Genomic DNA, 12,512 nt, shown 5'->3' with positions numbered 1-12,512 from the left:
TACTTTTCTGGGTGGTACACTATCCCTGCAACACCTTTTCTTATATTTCCAAAGAAGAGCAGGTGCCTTCTCTTTAATGGCCCTAAGCTCCATGATAATTACTGCCTCTGTTTCAGCACAGGACTGCCATCTGAAACTATCTAGTCCTGTCTTTCTTCCAAAACCATACAGGTTTCATTAATTTATGCCTCTATTGTTGCTCTTATTCACTATGGACCTACAAGAGTCATCAGTCATAACCATGCCACAGTCTGTGTGTTTTGTCAAGACAGTGCATGAGTCTTTCATTCAGTCTTAACATTACAGGACATGATCACAGAGAGAATATTTCAAAATATTACACATGCAAACTATCTTAGTGACTGTTCTATTGTGTGGAAGAAACATTATTACCAAGGAAACTCATAATGGAAATCTTTTAATATGTGGCTTGATTGTAGTGACAAAGGGTTAGTCCATGATCATGAATGGTAGCATCATGATGGGCATGCTAGTCACTGAGACTTACATCATGAGACACAGGCAGACAGAAAAAAAATATTTGCTTTGGTGTGGACATTTGAAACCTCAAACCCCACCTACAGTGACACACCTTAACTAACAAGAACATATCAACTCCACATGGGCATACTGTTCAGTTGGAACTTCAGTTGAGAAAAGCTCATTCCTGCCTCTTCAAACCCTACCTTCTCAGAAAAATCATCAAAAAGTCCAGTTCCACATTCCTGGTGGTTGTGGTGGCTCCTCCCCTGAAAGGGCCATCTGCCCAATCCCTGCATAAAGCATTATAATATATAATATATAATATATAATATAACATGGTGGACATGCCATCACTGCTCCTATGTTGTCAACCAGAAAGGCTAAGCGTCTCATTTTCAGCACATGCCTGTTCTCTCTTATGGCATCTACTGATCTAACACTCAATAAGAGACATGCCAGTTCCTGGCAGTACCCCTGTCTCCCCCAAAGTAGAAGTATGGGTGCAGAAGAACTTCCACCTACAGCTTGCACTAAATATAGCAAATCTAGTCATGAAAATGGAGGGGAAAAAAAACTGTATTGGTGAAATTATTAAGGCCACTCCACGTAGTTAAAAGGGAGGTTTATTTTGTGGGGTAACTTACAAATGAAGGGAAAGGTTGTAGGGTCTGGCAAAGGTATGGCACAGTCTGGCAGTGTTCTCTGGAGAACTCTGCTCAGTCTACCTCCTGTGTCCAGTGTCCCAGAACCAAGAGAGCGCCCTCCTCCAGATCCTGGGTCTTTCGCTTCCTCCTCCACCCTGCCTTGTGGGCATGACCATTACCGAAGCCTCAGTGGGAGTTGGAACTTCCAGGCCAATGCTGGGATGACTACCCACTACAAAACTACCTTTCACCTCAAATACTGCCAAGATCCCTGTCCATATTGTAGCCAAGCAAGATACTGGAGAATTAACTGCCATAATTTGCCAAGACAAGTGTGACAGTCCCCTCAAATTCTACTCCACAGGAAAGTCTCAGATCTTCTGGACTTGGCGGGTGAAGAACGATACTGCCTTAGAACCACAGTCCCCAATGAGCATGGAGAAACCAGAGGAGGCTGACTATGTAGCCAGCAAGTCCCTGCCATTTTAATAAATTCAAAAGCTACTTGGTCTTCATTTGTGCTTAATTAGGTGAAATTTACCCTTCTCAGATCTGACAATGTTTTGATGACTAGGGTACTTGTAGTTTTGCCAGTTTAATAGCTCTCCCCCTGGAACCCCAAGGTTACAACCCCGTTGATAGTTCATTAGTTCATTATTTAAAATTAGTTTCTTGTTAAAACTACAGACAGATTGCCTTGTTCAAAGGCTTCATAATAAAGGATAAACAGGTTTCAGATGTAACCTCCCACAAAAGGAACATAGAGAATGATTTAAGATATATAAATGTAAATTATAAAAGTATAAGTAAATGATTTAAGATAGGTAAAGAGGTTTTGGACTTCTGTCCCCTTTCCATGCTACTATTACACTGGAATTTCAGAGGTTCAGAGTTTTAGCATTGATACATGGAGTTCTGATAAACTGATAGAGCACTGACTACTTACTAATCAGTCACAAGCTCAAGATTTTAAATTTCCTCTGGTTGTCTTCTAAATATAGACTTTAAAGGTGTGTTTCCTCTAAAACCAGATTCTCTAGTCACGGGAAAAATGTTCATGCCTTTTAACCCAAACCCATAGCCTTTGCTAAAACACCAAGGTGTAAATCTATTCCAGGTGTTTTTATAGATAACTGCATGTTCCTGGAGCAAGAGTGCTGCTACGGTATCAAGGAATCTGGCTTGGTGGAAACTAATATTGAGTCACTTTCACAAATTGAAGAACTTCATCAATACAACAAGGGCACATCTCCATTTTATTCCTACTGGCAATTTTCACTCTTCCCATGACTAGCCCCATTCATAGGGCCAGTGGTAGTAATCTATTTTTTCTCCTAGCAACTTGCCTACTCTGCTTCCTCCAGGAACAGATTCCTGAGGTCTCCAGGATTGCAATAACCAAATGCTTCTTTACTCATCCGACCTGCTGAGTATGAGCCCACTAACTCCTGACTCTTGCTCCCCTTATCATGCCATGTCAACAGGAAGTAGCCAGATTTGAACTGGCACTCATATACCCAAGAAGGTCGGGATGTTCAGCTGGAACTTCCAGTGGAGAAAGCACCATTCCTGCCTCTCCAAACCATGCCCTCTCAGAAAAACTGCCAAAAGTCCAGTTCCGAATTCCTGGCAGTTGTGGTGGCTCCTCCCCTGAAACTGCTCACTTCCCACTTAAAGTGTTATAATTAGCCACAAACCCAGCTTGTATCAGACACATCATCACTATTCTATTTATGCTTTGCCACATGGCTCATGGCTTGTTACCTCATTTTTACATGTCATGCTGGCTCAGTGGCTGGCTGGTGTCTCTCCTGACTCCACCCTCCTTTTTTCCATCATCCTCAATTTGGCTTTCCCGCCTAACTTCCTGCCCAGCTAGTGGCCTGCCAGCATTTTATTAACCACTGAGAGTAATCAATATTGATAATATAGAAAAATGTTTTTCCACAGCATGCTTAAGACTGCTGTAGATGAAGCCACCCAGAAGCTGCATTTCTAACTGGATAGAAATGCCACACAAGGCTGCTAAGGTTTTCAAGTTGGTTTAACTATTTTAACAAGTTGGATTCTAAATGTCTTAAATTCTACCCAACAGGTAGAGTCACAATTCTGTCTGTTCTCAGACCAGACAATATCTGCTGGAATAAAATGAGACCAAGCAACATCTTGTGCCTAGTGACTGAGACAGAAAGTCACCTGGATGATAATGCTTGGCTTGTACAGTTACAATCTATGTGGTAAGATACATGGATGGACTCAGCTGTCTCTGGTTGAAGCAATGGAATTATTTCCACTCTGGGTTGGTCCTCAAGTCCCAGAAGGTGGAAGGTGAGGGCTGGGTCCCACAGACTGCCATCTGACTCTCACATTGTGCTATATGTGTGCAAACACAGACAAGAATAATGAATTAAATTTTAATACAAATATTAATGGCTAGAGTGATAACTCAGCAGTTCAAGTACTATGTGTTTGAGTTTTTGATAGTCAACTTCATTCCTCATTGTACATCTGTCTTCAGCACTGGCCAGACGGAAGAGTTAAAGGGAGTTTGTGGTGGGAACCACCACTCTGCATCTTTCAAGTCCTTCATGATGGAACTAATTTCTACAATTCCTCCAGGGCTTATGGAATGAAAGTATGTATGTGTGTGTGTGCACATGCGTGTGTGTGCATGTGTGTGTGTGCGTGTGTGTGTGTGTGTGTGTGTGTGTGTGTGTGTGTGTTGGGATTTATTATAAAGACTTATAGGTTGCAGTCCAGCTTATCCAGCAATGACTGGTTGTGACTGGAAAGTCCAATACTGCAGGAATTGCTCAGTGTATAAGGCAGGATGTCTCAGCTAGTTGTCAATATATAATGGAATCCCAAAGAAGTAGGCTCTAATTCCAGCAAAGAAACTTGACTTGCTAGCAAGGAGAAGGCAATCAGGTAAAAAACAAAATCTTCCTTCATCCTTGTCCTTATATAGACTTCTAGCAGAAGGTGTGGCCCAAATTAAAGGTGTGTCTTCCTATCACAAAGATCCAGAATAAGAGTGGATCTACCTGCTTCAAGTTTGACAAAAAATTCTCAGAGTTGTGGCTATCTGTTTTTGGATTTAATTAATTCCAGATGTGATCAAGTTGACAACCAAGAATGGCTGTCACAGTGAGGTAGGACACAAGGTCTGGGCCAAGATCCACTCAGTGGATCCAATTTGAGGTCAGGGCCTCATGCTTTGGGCAGTAACTGTACTTTTCTATGTGAGCCATCCCCCAGCTCCTGATCCTTTATAGGTTATTTACACAATCTCTCATCAATTTACCCATCACCTCCCTTTGTCCTAGTGCTTTCTTACATGTGTGGTTTGGTACATGGAGTTTTGGTATGGAAAGGTTTCTAGTAGTTGTTTTTCCAACAGGCTTTTGTTTGTTTGTTCTGAGACAGCATCTTATGTAATCAGGTGTCCTCAAACTCAGGGATGTAGTTGAGGATGACTTCAAATTCCAGAGCCTTACACTGCTGCCTCCTGAGTATTGCAATGACAGACAAGAGCCACCACACCTGCTTTATGTTATGCTGAGAATGGAAGTGCTAATGGAACGCCAAAAGAGATTACAGACCATTACCAATTTCTTTGGTCTAAGCAAGTAAGTTTTATTTTCTGTATATATAACAGAGTTATCTCCCTAAAGCAGGGTTTGAGAAAGTAGCATCAAACACGATAGAAGGTAGGGTTTCTGTAGCCCCCCCCCAAAAAAAAAACTACAGGACTAAGGAGTTTTCAAGGGTTAGAGGATTTCTAGGGTTATTATTATTATTATTATTATTATTATTATTATTATTATTATTATTTTGGAACTTGGTTGAACATTTCAAAATTATTTGGTAGAACGTCTTATTATCATACACTCAAGATGTGAGTTAAACAACATAGGGTAGAGAACATGTCAAATTACAGAAACAGGTAAAATAGTCAACTTGAAAGTTACAGCAAACAGAAATTAATTTATACTGACCTTATAACAAAGGGGCTTCCATTGTTAATTTTGACTCGATCTTGTCCATCAGTACCCAGGGATCTGTGCAGCCCAGGCCAGCCATCTGCCACTGAGCCTGAGCCTCAGCCCTTGACTTCTTTCCTGTGGTAGTCTTGATGCTTCTTTCTGTACATCCCTCTACTGCTGACACAATGTTAATGCACCTCACTTTGCCGAGGAGTTCATGACAAATTTGTCATTTTTATCCTGGACCTGTTTAAGTATTACACATAAATGATAAAATCTAGAATTTTTTCTTCAGGGAACTAGCCTCCAAGGCTGAATAGGGTTTGAGAGAAATCCATGGCATTTGGTGTAAATTAGGATTTTTCTATCTGAGGGGTTTTAGGGAATGAAAACACTCACACACTCTCTTGTTGGTTTTTTATAAATTCTTTATTATTATTATTATTATTATTATTATTATTATTATTATATTATGTGTTTTAATTTTACACATCAGCCATGGGGTCCCCTGTTCTCCCCCCTCACGCTCCCACCCCCACCTTTCTCTCAGACCCTCCCCTTCATTCCCAAGTCCTCCGGGACCAAGACACCCCTGGGGATTCATTTAAACCTGGTGGATTCAGTACAGGCAGGTCCAGTCCCCTCCTTCCAGGCTGAGCATGTGTCTCTGTGTAAGCCCAAGGTTCCAAACAGCCAGCTCATGCATTAAGGATAGGTCCAGGTCCCACAGCCTAGATGCATCCCAAACAGTTCAAGCTATTCAATTGTCTCTCTTATCCAGAGGGCTTGATCCAGCTGGGGCCTCCACAGCCTTTGGTTCATAATTCATGTGCTTCCATTCGATTGGCTATTTGTCCCTGTGCTTTTTGCAATCTTGGATTCAACAATTCACACTCTTATAGTCCCTCCTCTTTCTTGACAGTTGGACACCTGGAGCTCCATCTGGGGCCTGGCTGAGGATCTCTGCATCCACTTCCATCAGTTATTGGATGAGAGTTCCAAGACGACTGTTAGGGTGTTTAGTCATCTGATCACCAGACTAGGTCAGATCAGGCTTTCTCTCAACCATTGCCAGCAGACTACAGAGGATATATCATTGTGGATTTCTGGGAACCTCTCAAGCACTCTGGCTATTCCTGTTCTCATGTGGTCTTCATTTATCATGGTCTGTTATTCCTCATTCTCCCTTTCATGTTGTTCTCTCCTTTGTTCCCTTCCCCTCTTTAAATACCCCAACAGAATCTTTCAGGCAATATAGGAGTCATAAAGAGTTTACATACCATTTATCAAGTGAATGATTATAGGTAAAAAAATATGTGCCACTGGCAAGACAGTTGTGTAGCTTGATCTGCTTGGGGACCACCTGGTGGTAGGATCAGATTCCATCCCTGGTGTATGACTGGGCTTTTTGGACCCCATCTATGATGGAACACCTGGTGTAGACTTGATGCAGGGGGAAAGACTTGGACTTGCCTCTACTGGATGTGCTTCCCCATGGGAGGCCTTGCTTTCTTGTGGGGAGAGTGGGGGATGAGTTGGGAGGGGGAGGCTGAGGAGAAGGGGAGGAAAGAAGGGGATCTTTGGTGTGTAAAATGAATGAAAAATTTCTTCTTAATAAAAAAATTATATGTCCCAGGCAGGGAAAAGGCAAATCAAACTAACCTATGACTATGTAAACATTTTGAACTAGCACCATGCAATTAGAAGATATCTAAAGCATATTGAGTCTCTGGGCAAGGAGATGCCATAAATCCTCTAATTTAGACTCAAGTCAACATTTCTGAGATACCATATATATTTTAGCATCAGCTCAAGTCTGCCCTTCTAAGATGCTTTTAAATCTCAAAATGTACTTTCTGCCCTGTGTGTGTCTCCTGACTATCAAAAGAAATCTGTAGCCCTTACTTTGGGGCTAAAGAGTCATTTTTTTTTGTATCCCTGACTAGTCAGAATTTGTTTTTACAAATTGAGGTCAGGAATGGGTGCAAAGAATTAATCATTTGCCATCTTACAATAATCAGGCTGTTTCATATTTACAACTTATCCAAACAGCTCAGTTATGTCCTTGTGAATTACAGCTTGTTTTTCTTGGAAAGTTTATCTTAAAAACCATTAGCAAGGCATCTGGTCTAATCTAAACCTATTTTAAAGCTTTGAATCAGCTAGTGGTGCTCAGCAATAAAAGTAAAGGAATTTGAGCCAGGCTGGATCCCAGTTAATCATTAATTTGAGCTGTGATCTGAAGCAGCTCCTCAGGAGACACTCTTAGGCCCTGACTGCATAACATTTCCTTGTATTCATTTTCATTCACTCATCAAAATGTTGTATAGGTTATCATGATTATTATCAATTTACACAGTAAAGCTTAAGGAGAAATCATCTTCCTCACAATCCACATGTATAAGTGCCCAGTATATTATGTGAGAATATAGGTGTGTAATATAATGAAAACTGTCATAATGAAAACAATAGTATTTTCTATGTGAAATGACAGCAACTGTGAGGTAACATGCACAGTGAACAAATTCATCAGGGTCAGAAAAAAACAAGCATAGGGCCTGTTGGATGGCTTAGCAGGCAAGCTACTCACCACTAAGCCTGGTGACCTGAGACTGATGTCCTGTCCTCATATGTTGAAGGAGAGAATCGGCTCCTGTAAGATATCCCCTGATCATGCTATGTGCACTGTGGTTTGTGCAGGTATATACATACATAACCCCCCACCCCTGAATCAATCACAAAATAACTCCTGCAAGTTATCCTGACTTTGAGACAGGTGTGCTGAGAGGTATGTGTGCACCTACATACACAAATAGATTAATGTGATTTTAAAATAAGAAGGTAAACAAATGGAAGAAGCAGTGCTATTATATAAGCTGTAGTATACCCACAGTGAGGTCAGACATTAGATAAAAGCTTTCAGCAGAACATCTGGTGGAGAGGTCACTAGGGCCTTCTATACACAGAGAAGCACTAAGATAACTTTGAATACTAATCATACAGGGTTGTCTCCTCATTGGAGGAGATAAAAATAAAATACCTGCATTCCATCTAGAAAGCAGAGAGTGGATTTTGTTAATGGTCTGGTGAACATTTTGCTGTCTGTGGAGGCAAACCTCACCCACCTTTTGCTATGGAGGTACACCTCACCCAATTTCCCCATAATGATTATTCCAGAATCTTCCCTCCCTAAACCATTACTTATCCTTAGAGGAGCTGTTACAGGAACTTCATGGCCTGTTGACCTCTATGCTATCTTTGTCAGAGACCACATTTGATTCTATGTTTTTTAGCTACAAAACCCAGATTCATGGTCACATGTACTTTATCAAAAGTTTGCAAATCTTGTGTTACACTCATTTGTCCCAGCACTCAGGAGGTACACACACGAAAATGTTTATAGCTACAAGGCCAGCATGGCCTACATAGTGCATTCCAGGCCAGCTGGACCTGTATAGTGAGACTTTATCTCAAAAATAAATAAGTTAACCAATAAATAAATATAAGGAGGAAAAAGTTAAATCCTAAGATGTATAATTTTTAATCTTATTTTTCAAACTGCCTTGTATCAGGGTCCAACTCAGTTCTTTCAAATTTTATAGCTTTGAACTTTCAGGGACCAGACTGTCCTGATTTTTACAATTGTACATCTATGTATACCAGCTTAAATTTAGTAAAATTTCCCCCATATAATATGATTTTAATTTTGTCTGTCTTTTTCTTTTCAATGTATTTTGGAAGCCCAAGCTAATGCTTACAGCAATGTGATCACCAGTTCTATAGATAAGCTGTGCATAACATTCTTTGCTTTAGAAACTAAGACACTGAAGGCTGCTGTTATTTACTCTGCAGGCATATGCAATGCTTTTTCATTGGAATAAACTGTGCTGTGCTCTTTTGAATGTCATGTTCTTCCCTTTTTTAAAGCCAGTCTCATACTTCCAATCCTTTCACTAGGGCTCACGCTGTATCCAGTGGTATTCACATGGTGGTTAATAAGGAGAGTCATAGGAACAGCATCACTACCAAAGGAAAGATCATCAGACAAAGACAGTGGACTGGAAGCTTATGTTAGAATTGTAGGAGGATATAGTTTGGTTTTTTGTTTTTTGTTTTTTTTTGGTGTGTGTGTGTGTGTGTGTGTGTGTGTGTGTGTGTGTCTGTCTGTCTGTCTGTCTGTCTGTCAGTCTGACTGTCTGTCTATGTGTACATGCTGCTGGGTAAGCATGAAGGTCAGAGGACACTTTCAGGAACCCATTCTCTCCTTCTCCCATGTGGACAAGAGACATTGAATAAACTAGGTCCTCAGGCTTGACTCCGACATTTTTACTTTGAACTCTCTTGCTAACCCTCATTAATGTTTTTTTCCTGAATAGTGTTACATTCATTGTAAATTTGTATTTAATCATAGCCTAATATTTTTTAGCACCTGGATTCGTACTTATTGTACTCTGGTAATCTTTTAACAAATTGTACTGTGTTTTAAATATGGTAACAATAATCTGCCTGGTATTACACTCCTAGAATTCTGGTCCAGGTTGACAAAATCAAGCTATCCTGGATTTTCATTCTTATCTCCTCTTGGGTCATGGCCCACATTGACACCTGCAGGGTCCTCCACAGCATGAGACCTCCTTTAATAGGATATCTCTGAGTAGGCCTGTAGGCAGTACTTCAGTAACAACATCCTGATTATTTAGGCTTGATCTGTGGGGCTCCTATCCAGATTCTTAAGGTGACAGTGTAGCATTTTGCTGAAAAGTAAGTTTTTTGTTTGCTCGTTTTTTGTTTTTGTTTTTGTTTTTGTTTTGATACATGGTCTCTCTACATAGTCCTGGCTGTCCTGTAACTCACTATGTGGACAGGGTTGGCTTTGAATTTACAGAGAAATTCTCTCCAGCCTTTGCCTCTGGAGTGCTGGGATTAAGGATGTAAATTATCATGACCTACTGGAAAAAGAAGTTTTATGGCTTGAGTTGACTCTATTTTCTTTTTGTGAAACTATTATTTCATCTGCATTGATCTTTTTTGCCTCTATACAGGTCTGTGTACTGTGTTCATGCTCAGTATCAGGGAGGCCTGAATGGGAGTCAAATACCTCAGAATTGGAGTTACACAACAGTTGACAGCTACCATGTCATCCTGGGCATCAAACCCGGGTCCTCTGAAAGAACAGCCTGTGCTCTTAACTACTGAACTGTCATTCTAGCCCAAATTCTCCATTCTTGACAATGTTTCCTGTCCAAGGCAGCAAATTCACTAAGGGTCAGACTCCTGTAGGTCATTAAAGAGAGGCCTCCTCCTGCTTGAGTGAGATTCATCTTCCAGCACAGATGAGCCCCATACATGGTTATTATGAAATACAAAGTGGTCAGGCATAAAGTCATATACACACAAACACAAACTTCATTGCTACTGTGCATACTTAATCATATATATGTAAAAAAAATAAGGAAAAAGGGAAGTGGAAAAGTGATGTAATTTAATTTGAATGAAAATATATAATAAATAAAATTTAAATTAAGTAATAGAATGAAATTTGGTGGAGCGGCAGGGCCACAGAGGCAGGCAGACCCAGTAGCGGGACAGCAGCCTAGATGTAATTATAATAAAAACCAGGAGCCAAGCTGCCATTGGCTGAGAAGTTGATGTAAACAAGCTCCTGATCAAGAGCTTGGAACAAGGATGCCTTTAATACCAACACCTGGGGAAGGAGCCATCTCCATGGGAGGAGACCAGAATGGATCTGAACAATGTCTGAGGCCAACCCAGGGCCCAGCTACTGATCCTGCAAAACCCAACAACTTGGAGGTGTTAATGAGACTACCCTACTCAGCTGAAATCCATCTGGGAGAGGAATCAGAAACCTACAGTCTGCAGTCTGAGGGAAGAAGAATAGCTGAGGGGTTCACAAAAGAGCAAAACATGACCTGAGCACACAAAAGAAGGCAACACCCAACCACCGAACCAGATCATCAGAATCAGACCAACAGGACCAATTTAACAAAGAAATCCTACTGAACCAAGACTAACAATTAGAACAAGAGAGGCACCTTCAGACATAGACACTGCCTGCACCAAACAGAGGAAGAGATGAGTAGATGCCAGTGCAAAAACACAGGCAACAACATGAAGACCTATATGATAACATCACAACGTAGTGCTTCTACACCTACAAGACCTAAACATACCAAGCCAGAAGAAAGAGCAGAAATCGACCCTAAAAATGACTTTAAGAAGATGATAGAGGCCCTTAAAGAGGAAATGAAAAACTCCCTTAAAGAGGAAATAAATAATTCCCTTAAAGAGGAAATGAAAAACTCCATTAAAGAGGAAGTGAAAAACTCCCTTAGAGAGGAAATAAAAAGTTCCCTTAAGGAGGAAAGGAAAAACTCCATGAAAGAGGAAATAAAAAATTCCCTTAAAGAGGAAATGAAAAACTCCATTAAAGAGGAAGTGAAAAACACCCTTAGAGAGGAAAAAAAATTCCCTTAAAGAAATGGAAGAAAAACCAAACAAAAAATTGGAACAAATAAAAGAAAGCCAAGAAAAAGTAATTAAACAGAGGAAGGAAACAATCCAAGATCTGAAAAATGAAATAGAAATCCTGACTAAATGAATAGGAACTACAGAAACAAGCATAACCAACCGAATTACAAGAGATGGAACAGAGAATCTCAGAAAATGAAGACACAATAGAGAAAATAGATGTATCACTCAAAGAAAACACTAAAGACAAAACAGTCATAACACAAAACATCCAAGAAATATGGAACACCATGAAATGACCAAACCTAGAATAATAGGGATAGAAGAAGGAGAATACCAACTCAAAGGCACAGAAAGCATATTCAATAAAAAAATAGAAGAAAACTTTCCTAACCCAAAAAAAGAAATACCTATGAAGATACAAGAACCTTACAGAGCACCAAATAGGCTGGATTTTTAAAAAAAAGTCCATTTGCCACATAATAATCAAAACACTAAACATACAGAACAAAGAAAAAATATTAAGAGCTGCAAAGGAAAAAGACCAAGTAACATATAAAGGCAAACCCATCGGAATAACACCAGACTTCTCAATAGAGACTTTGAAAGCTAGAAGGTCCTGGACAAATGTTATGCAGACACTAAGAGACCAGAGATGCCAACCCAGAATATTATACCCAGCAAAACTCTCAATCAACATAAACGGAGTAAACAAAATATTCCATGATAAAACCAAATATACATATATACATATATATATATATATGACATGGAGGACCTTAGGATGAATGTTGCCTATAATAAGATCTGGTTTTACTCAATTACTGAGCAACCCTCAATGAAACAAAACAATTTTAAGAGCTGCCAGCTTGGGTCGTGCTGGGATCAAGAATAATGGGCCTCAGTGGTT

Source organism: Onychomys torridus, chromosome 21, assembly GCF_903995425.1.
Source record: "Onychomys torridus chromosome 21, mOncTor1.1, whole genome shotgun sequence".
NCBI classification, from domain to species: Eukaryota; Metazoa; Chordata; class Mammalia; order Rodentia; family Cricetidae; genus Onychomys; species Onychomys torridus.
The sequence above is the reverse complement of the archived record's forward strand: the minus strand, read 5'-3'. Positions refer to the sequence as shown.